This window comes from Medicago truncatula, chromosome 8 (genome assembly GCF_003473485.1).
Source record: "Medicago truncatula cultivar Jemalong A17 chromosome 8, MtrunA17r5.0-ANR, whole genome shotgun sequence".
Taxonomy (NCBI): Eukaryota; Viridiplantae; Streptophyta; class Magnoliopsida; order Fabales; family Fabaceae; genus Medicago; species Medicago truncatula.
In genome coordinates this window covers 24,824,589-24,830,334 of record NC_053049.1, presented here as the reverse complement: position 1 = coordinate 24,830,334, position 5,746 = coordinate 24,824,589, and positions in this window count along the sequence as shown.

Below are 5,746 nucleotides of genomic sequence, written 5' to 3'. Positions count from 1 at the left end.
ATGAAGATATGCAGAAGACAGCTTTCAGAACGCGTTATGGTCACTATGAGTATAAAGTTATGCCTTTCGGTGTGACCAATGCACCTGGAGTGTTTATGGAGTATATGAATCGCATCTTCCATGCATTTTTGGATCGGTTCGTAGTTGTGTTTATCGACGATATTTTGATTTACTCCAAGACTGAAGATGAACATGCTGAGCATCTGAAGATTGTCTTGCAAGTGTTGAAAGAGAAGAAACTTTATGCTAAATTGTCTAAGTGTGAATTCTGGTTGAAAGAAGTAAGTTTTCTTGGCCATGTTATTTCTGGTGATGGTATTGCAGTGGATCCGTCTAAAGTTGAAGCGGTATCGCAATGGGAGACTCCTAAGTCAGTTACAGAGATTAGAAGCTTCTTGGGTTTAGCTGGTTACTACAGAAGGTTTATTGAAGGATTTTCCAAGTTAGCACTTCCGCTAACGCAGTTGACTTGTAAAGGTAGAGCTTTTGTGTGGGATGTTCATTGTGAGAACAGTTTCAGTGAATTGAAAAAACGTTTGACGACTGCTCCAGTTTTGATTTTGCCGAAGTCCGACGAACTTTTTGTGGTGTATTGTGATGCGTCCAAGTTGGGTTTAGGCGGTGTACTTATGCAAGATGGTAAAGTGGTAGCTTATGCCTCGAGACATTTGAGAATTCATGAGAAGAATTACCCGACGCATGATTTAGAGTTGGCGGCTGTGGTCTTTGTATTGAAGATATGGAGACATTACTTGTATGGTTCAAGGTTTGAGGTGTTTAGCGATCACAAGAGTTTGAAGTATTTGTTCGATCAGAAGGAATTGAATATGAGACAGCGTAGATGGCTAGAATTGTTGAAATATTATGACTTTGGTTTGAATTATCATCCAGGTAAAGCTAATGTTGTTGCAGATGCTTTGAGCAGGAAGACATTGCATATGTCCGCTTTGATGGTTAGAGAGTTCGAGTTACTTGAACAGTTCAGAGATTTGAGTTTACTTTGTGAAAGGTCACCTCAGAGAGTGAAACTGGGAATGCTGAAGATTGATAGTGAATTTCTGAAGAGTATTAAAGAGGCACAGAAAGTTGATGTCAAGTTTGTAGACTTGTTGGTTGCTAGTAATCAGACTGAAGACGGTGACTTTAAAGTCGACAATCACGGTGTGTTGAGATTCCGAGGTCGAATTTGCATTCCTGACGATGAAGAGATGAAGAAAATGATTCTTGAAGAGAGTCATAGAAGTAGCTTGAATATCCATCCGGGAGCTACGAAGATGTATCACGATTTAAAGAAGATTTTCTGGTGGTCTGGTTTGAAACGTGATGTGGCACAGTTTGTGTACTCCTGTTTAATTTGTCAGAAGTCAAAGATTGAGCATCAGAAACCTGTTGGTATGATGGCATCTCTAGATGTGCCAGAATGGAAATGGGATAGTATATCAATGGATTTTGTGACGAGTTTGCCGAATACTCCTAGAGGGAACGATGCAATTTTGGTAATCGTTGATAGATTGACGAAGTCGGCTCATTTTCTACCGATTAATATTAGTTTTCCTGTTGCCCAGTTGGCAGAGATTTATATCAAGGAGATAGTGAAGTTACATGGTGTTCCTTCGAGTATTGTATCAGATAGAGATCCAAGATTTACTTCTAGATTTTGGAAAAGTTTGCACGAGGCCTTGGGTTCGAAGTTGAGATTGAGTTCGGCTTATCATCCGCAGACAGATGGTCAGTCGGAGAGGACAATTCAGTCGCTAGAGGATTTGTTGAGAGTTTGTGTTCTTGAGCAACGAGGAACTTGGGATAGTCATCTTCCGTTGATCGAGTTCACATACAATAATAGTCATCGTTCTAGTATTGGAATGGCACCTTTTGAGGCTTTGTATGGTCGGAGATGCAGAACTCCGTTGTGTTGGTGTGAGTCAGGTGAAAGAGTGGTCTTAGGACTAGAGATTGTTCAGCAGACTACTGAGAAGGTTAAGATGATTCAAGAGAAAATGAAAGTGTCGCATAGTCGACAGAAGAGTTATCATGATAAGCGTAGGAAAGATCTTCAGTTTCAAGAAGGAGACCACGTGTTTTTTAGAGTCACTCCTGTGACCGGTGTTGGACGTACCTTGAAGTCAAAGAAGTTGACTCCGAGATTTATTGGTCCGTATCAGATATCGGAAAGAGTTGGAACGGTGGCGTATCGAGTGGGATTACCACCGCATCTTTCGAATTTGCATGATGTTTTCCATGTGTCGCAACTTCGGAAGTACGTTCCGGATCCATCTCATGTGATCCAAAGTGATGATGTGCAAGTCAGAGACAACCTTATGGTAGAGACTTTACCGGTGACGATTGATGATCGTAAAGTGAAGACGTTGAGAGGCAAGGAGATACCCCTTGTTAGAGTCGTTTGGGCTGGAGCGACTAGTGAAAGCTTGACGTGGGAGCTTGAGAGTAAGATGCTGGAGTCTTATCCAGAGTTGTTTGCTTGAGGTAAATTTTCAAGGACGAAAATCTTTTAAGTGGGGGAGAGTTGTAACGCCCACTTTCGTTTAATTATTTATTTAATCGAGTTTAGGCAATTATATTATATTTATATAATATATGTGTGAGTTTTGTTTATTTAATATGATTTAAGTCGATTTGAAAGATTTGATGTGTTTTGGTAATTTGATAAGATTATGGAACTTATTTATTTTATTGTTAAATAAAATAAGATTTGAAAAGAAAATAAAAATATTTAGTTGAGGGCTGTTTTGAGATTTTAGATAGTTTTGGGGGAGAAAGTGAGATAAGATAAGATATTAGGAAGAAGTATATAAGAGATAGACCTAGCCTTTAGAAAACAATTGCACGTACGATCAAAGTTTGGAAAAAGGGAGAAAAAGCCAAGAGAAGGGAGAACCACCTTAGAGTGCTGCGATTTTCTTCAAACAAGGTAAGGGTGAGACTAATAATTCAGTAATATTGATTGTTGTAATTCTGATGATTAATTGACAACGTTAGGATTGATTTAGAAAAGTTTTGAAATTAGGTCAAAACCCTAAAATTGATGATCAAACGGTAAAACTTGTTTAGATTGATGTAGAAACCGTCCTATAACCTTAGAATATGTTTAGGATGAATTCTAGATGTGAAATTAAGCTTAGAACCATGTTAGATGATGATAATCGTGTGAAAACTGCATTCTGCCCTAGCCAAAGTTCATCGCTCGCCATAGCGAGCAATGATCCTCGCCTCGCGAGTGATGAATGTTCATCGCTCGCCACGCGAGCCCCTTTTCCTTCGCCTCGCGAGTTACCAGACGTAGCTCGCCACAGCGAGCAACCCTACTCACCACAACGAGCTTGACCAGAGAGTATGTCATTTTCTGAGTTTTCGACTTTTGAGTTGAACCTTAGATGCTTTTGAGTACCTTTAGGGGCCTACTATTGATTAGGGAAGGATTTAGAACGAGATTGAACCTGGAACAACCTTAGTTGGGATTCTGGCTTGTACTCGCCATGGCGAGCAGATGCTCTCGCCTCGCGAGCACTTCCAGAACTAAGTGCTTTTGAGGATTGTGAGACCTGAGCTGTTTCGTTTGGTTAGGAAAAGAACTTTAGGTACTAATGTGACCTATTAAAGATAATGACTATGAACTGTGAAGTTTTTATGAACTGTTAAGAGATTATGAAATGAAATATGGATTGATTGCCTTTACTTGAATTATTGTTGAATGATCAAGAAATTGTTGAGAATGATTTGTTATTAAACCTGTTGTGATTTGATTATGCCGCAAATGTTATTTAACTAAGTTGCATGTCTATGAATAAGCTGATGAAGAACTCCAAATTATTGGATGTATATGTGATAAGTTGATTAAGATGCTTTGTTGTTAGAGTCCATGCATTAGCATTCATTGAGCTTTGTCCTCACCACGATTAGGAGCTTTGTCCTCTGCACGATGAAAGTATATTAATACTTATGATGACGATTGGTACCACATGCATATAAGTGTCTAAGTTGCATTGTCGCATTTGTCGAGTTTAATGATGTATATGCTATTGATTAAGACTTGAAGCTGTGATTACTTGATAATTGTTTATCAAAGATGCTATGTTGTTTAAGACTGATTATGATGTTAATTTATGATTTCGAATTACATTGATTAATGTTATTGTGTTATGAAATCTCACCCCTTCTGCTTGAAAATGTTGCTCTTCGTATGAGTAACTTGCAGGTGATCGTGCTTAAGTGTGCAGTTTGCTGTTGTGAGTGGCCTTGCCTCATTGTGTCGTCTAGGTCACTCTGATACGTAATGGGATGGGGTTTTGATATGCATGTTTCATTCTATTACGTCAAACATTTATGTTATTTATATAATGTTGATTAACTTTTGAAATACTTTGATGGGGCCTACGTGCCAAAAAGATTTAAGGATTATGAAATAATTTCCGCTGCATTGTTTAAGTAATTTGTTGAAAGTTAAATTGTTATTTAACTGATTTTGGATTAAGTTTGCATGTGATATCCCGTTTATGCTGTTTACTCTGATAAATGTTTAAGAAATTTTTATATTGGGAAAACGGGGTGTTACACATTGCATAACTTTCGGGGAAAACATTTGCAACCGCTTTCATCAAAGACATATCCCTGTCAGTCACAATCACCTTTGGCATATTCATCTTTGACGTAGGAAGTTTACGCAACATTTTTAAAACCCAAACAAAGTTTTCCTCTTTCTCATGTGTCGCAAATCCAAACCCAACCAAATATGTCAAATCGGTCAAAGTGACCCCAACTACCTCAAACATTGACATCTTGTACATGTTGGTTTTGCAGGTGGAGTCCATAACCAAAACCGTTAGAAAATTGTTAAACAACTTAACAGATGTTGGATGAGCCCAAAAGATATTTTCGATTGTAGTACTTTCACTTTGTGTTCTTGAGTAATAAGTATAGTTGTGCTCCTCCAACTTCGAGATTAGATATTGCAACGGATTCTTGTCACCTCTTTTGTTCTTCAAAATATTTCTTGGAAGCATCTTGCTCTTGGTCAAGTCACGTACAATCTTCTTGTCGTCCTCCTTTAATCTACCGGCAAGAATGTGTCCTTCTAAAGTCGGCTCCATCGCATGGTTGTAAACTCCATTAAGAATGTTCAATCCCCATTCTTTGTTTGCTTACTTTGATATCCACTAATCATGAATGTAACGCCCACTTTCGTTTAATCGTTATTTAATCGAGTTTAGGTGATTATATTATATTTATATAATATATGTATGATTTTGATATGTTTTGATAAATTGTGGTGATTTTGGTGATTTGATTGATGACGTGTTAGGTTCTGAGTTTTGGAGGAATTGATAAGATTAGAGAATTTATTTTATTGTTAAATAAAATAAAGATTTGAAAAATATTTAGTTGAGGGCTGTTTTGATATTTTAGATAGTTTTAGGGGAGAAAGTGAGATAAGATAAGTTATTAGAAAGAGGTATAAATAGGAGAAGACCTAATATTTTAGAAACTCATTGTACGTGAAAACTTTTGGAAAAGGGAGAAAAAGCTTAGAAGGGAGAAGAGCATAGAGAGAGCTGCGATTTCTTCATAACCAGGTAAGGGTGAGACTAGTAATTCAATAGCATTGATTGTTGTAATTCTGATGATTAGTTGACCAAGTTAGGATTGATTTAGAGAAGTTTTGGAATTAGGTCAAAGCCCTAAAAATTGATGATCAAACGGTAAAACTTGTTTAGATTGATGTAAGAACCGT